The sequence below is a fragment of the Rhamphochromis longiceps genome, linkage group LG6 (genome assembly GCF_057381845.1).
Source record: "Rhamphochromis longiceps isolate RC_006_pf linkage group LG6, R_longiceps_female_GT1.1, whole genome shotgun sequence".
Classification (NCBI taxonomy): Eukaryota; Metazoa; Chordata; class Actinopteri; order Cichliformes; family Cichlidae; genus Rhamphochromis; species Rhamphochromis longiceps.
The window spans coordinates 33,790,468-33,794,738 of NC_140562.1; positions in this window are offsets into that span (position 1 = coordinate 33,790,468).

Here is a 4,271-nt window from a genome sequence, read left to right on the forward strand (position 1 = left end):
AAAGCAGGCAACTTGGGTACGCTGTGGTCACAAAGGGTTGGACATGGTCAGCATGCTTTCATGCTGTTTACACCAAACCCTACATCCCATCCCAAAATCTGAACATTCTAGAACAGGTGTGGGCAATCTCAGTCCACGAGGGCCGGTGTCCCTGCAGGTTTTAGATCTCACCTTGGGTCAACACACCTGAATCACATGATTAGTTCGTTACCAGGCCTCTGGAGAACTTCAGGACATGTTGAGGAGCTAATTTAGCCATTTAAATCAGCTGTTTTGGTTCGAGGACACATCTAAAACCTGCAGGGACGCCGGCCCTCGTGTACTGAGATTGCCCACCCCTGTTCTAGCAGATATCAAGACTCCAGACATCAGGGCCCTGTTTCAGGAAGCCGGTTTAGTGGAAAAACTGAGTAAGTATACCCTGAGTTAACGAAAACTCTGGGTTTTCGGTTTCAGAAAGCGAGTTCAGATGAAGCCTCAGTGAGTCACTATGACGACACACTCCGTGAAGCTAACCTGCCCCCTAGCAGGTTTACTACAACTAACCCTGACTGTCTCCGCCCCTTTGTCGGAAACCTGACAGTAGGAAGTGTCGGACATGGCGTGCCCCTTCCTTGAAGAGCCAGTAGATCGTGAAGCCCAAATTCTCCGCAGAGCTCTCCGCCGGGAGAGAGTGATCAGAGCGCGTTTGGACATTTTATCATTTCCTGATGATTTTCTGTGTGAACGTCACCGTTTCTCAGCACAATCTATAATTTATTTGGATAACATCCTCAGGCCATATATTACGCATGTGACACATCGCGGACATGCTCTCAGTTCATTACATATTATTTGTATTGCACTTCGGTTTTTTGCAAACGGGAGCTTTCTGTATAATATTGGTGACGCTGAGCACGTTTCCAAGGCTACCGTCTGTCGGGCAGTCAGGAATGTTACAGTTGCACTGAAACGTCTCCTGTACACGTTTGTGGTGTTCCCCGGTCATAGACCCACAAGATTTATCAAAGAGGGATTCCACAAAATTGCAGGTAGCAGGATGACCAAAACTTAATTTATGATGTGGTGATACTTGAACTACTACTTAAATTTTACATTTATTTTCACGGTTCCCAGGCGTGATTGGCTGTACAGATGGCACTCACATTCCAATCATTGCTCCTTCAGTAAATGAAGGAGACTATGTGAACAGGAAGTCTTTCCACAGCATTAATGTACAGGTACATAGTTCCCTGTAGCATTTCAAACTAACAAATTATTTCATCATAGTAATGGATGCTAATTTGTGTTCTCTGCACTGTGAAGATCATATATGATGCTGCCAACATTATCACAAATGTGGAAGCCAAGTGGCCAGGCTCTGTCCATGACTCACAAATATTCCGTGAATGTACACTGAGCACAAAATTTGGACATGGTGAGTTGAGAATACTGTAAAATATATAAAGACCAATTGCTTCAGGGACATTTGAACTGAAGTGTATCCTTCTGTCTTAGGAGAGTTCACTGGCTACTTGCTTGGTGATAGGGGGTATCCATGTTTACCCTATTTGCTTACCCCTTACCCTGACCCTGAACCGGGCCCACAGCAGCGATATAATCTGGCTAATTGCAGGGCAAGAGCCAGAATTGAAATGACTATCGGAATGCTTAAGGCCCGGTTCCAGTGCCTGCAAAGACTCAGGGTCACCCCAGAAAGGGCATGTGACATTATTGTGGCATGTGTGATTCTTCACAACATTGCCACAATTAGAGGAGAACACTGTCCTTCTGAACCAAACATCAGCAGTGATCCAAACCATGAACATCCTGACCCTCCCACGGACATACAAGATGGAAGAGCAGTCAGAGACACCATATGTCACAATCATTTCTTTTGACCCATCACCTCAACATGTTGAAAGAAGAATAAACAGATTTTTTGTTCAACTGGCTTTATTGGTCGCCTGTATTTCCTGTACACAAAGTATTAAAAGATGTAAACCTCATAAAGTGTCTCTGTTGCTTCCTCCTCTGTAACAGCTGTCAATGTTTCTTCATTATTTTCCTGTAGTAAAGAAATAAACAACATTGCTGTTCTACTGTAAACTCATATAATCTGTGGAGTATTACTCACAACTGCATGTTGGTCTGGCTCAACAGGAGGCTGCACCAGATGCAGTACACCACCACCATCAACTGATAGAATATGAGGTTTATACAGGTCACTTATAACTTACAAGGGACCAAATGGCAATTAACAAACATACCAATCACCTTACACTTCATTGTCATTATGCTCTCAAAGACAACCAAGACTGAGGGAAGGCAAAATCAGTAGGAAAATAACTTCACTACAAAATAATCCATTATGGTAAAGAGTTTATCAAATGAATGAGCAGCACTGCAAAGGTGACTGTGAAGAAAGGATGTATGCACATCATGTATTATTTTGGATTTACCCCCTATGTAGGCACTTGTGTCTTGCGGGGTTATTGACTCAGAGGATGTCCCCACAGAGATGCCTTCGGCCACAGGGCGCCCACTGTTTTGGCTGAGGGCCAACTGCTCAGCCTCTGTGAGTGGTGGTGGTGGAGGACCCCCACCTGTTTTTCGGGCCTCCGCTTTTTTTCTGTTGGCTATAACGGGTCACATTTGAGCATACAGAGTAAGCAAATATGTACTTGTAATGTGCTCAGATAATTTCAATAAGTGCTTACAGAAAGAAAATTAATGTAGCCTCTAACTGCAATTGATTTACATCGGACAAACAGACCAAGCACTATGGCTCATAATACAATTACACCTTACCTGTTTGGACTATATTTTTATATTTCATTTTTACTTGCTGCCAGGAACGTTTGGGGCCTGTTGGGTTGCACCTGCGCTCACATCACGTCACAAAATAAAATGTATAAAATAACAAATAAAATAACATATGATAAAATAACGTGTTAAATGGGTGGAAATCCCTAGATCAATGTTTATATTAACACTCAGGCATTGACTCTGTCGGCTATGTTTTGCCATGCATGCTCCGTTTCTTTTGCAGCTGTGGCTGTGTTACTTTTTTCCGCGGAATTTGCATGTTATCGGCATATACTGCCATCAGAATTTCGGCCTCAAGCGCTGTGAAATACATTGACCGCGCCCTCTTTCCCTCCGTCTCCATGGTGACTCGCTTAATCTGTGCTCCGCTTATCAGGGCTTTATGTATCCTCGTCCGCGCGCTTAACTTGGGGTTGACGCAACTCCGCGTTGATTGAACTAATTGTTATCAGCCTTTCTGAAACCGAATATTCCGAGTTGGACAGTTCGGGGTTACTCAACCCTGCGTATCGTTTTTCACTCTGAGTTTTCTAAACCGGCTTCCTGAAACAGGGCCCAGGCAACAGTAATCGAGTCTTCTCTTATCCAACTTTGGCTGATTGGATATTTGTGTTAATGAGCAGCTGAAAAAGTATACCTAATGAAGTGACTGCTGAGCGTATGTTTGACAGGGTGTACACTGGTTGTCAATGGTTTGGGGCAGTTTTTACACCTTGGCTCATTTGATGAGAGACATGAATAATAGTGGATCAATGACCCTCTTGAGGGAAAACACCCACTAGGGTTTAAACCTAGGAATCTCCACCATCGGTTTCAGAGCTGAAAAGGCCTCTCAGATGAGAGGTGAAACATCGTCATGAAACTTAAAGAAGTCTATTAGCTTTCTTTCCAAGCTCCTTAGACAGATGTCTAATTAACCAAATAGAGAGCTGACACTGCAGTTAAAAAGTTTGAGTTCCACTGATTTTCCTGCTGCTGAAAAAATTTGGTAAAATATCTTAGTGACTGGCTCCCAAAGATGGGATTACTATGTTGTATGTTTTGGTCATGCAACATGGATCTTGTAAGCCTTTTATCTGCAAAAGCCAGAAGCAGACTTACATTTCATTTGATCTAATTCACTACGTGAACATTCATTTTTCTTTCTTTGGAGTTTTGAACCTTTCTCCTATCAGTGAGTGACGCAAACGTAAAGTAGATTTTTTTCCATGTAATGTAAAAATTGTTAATTAAATCTGCATGTTTAAATAACAAACGTAAATGCTTGACTTTAATATCGATATCAGACTGCTTTTTGTGTGTCATAATATTATCTGATTTAAAATTCAAAAAAACAATAATCAGATGTAGTGGCCACATACACCTTAAGAAGATGGGAATTACAGGGAAGGTTGTATGGAATTGGCCTTGATAAGACTCTGGCGCCTGATATCTGAGTTTGTGTTGCCACCTCATGGTCAGCA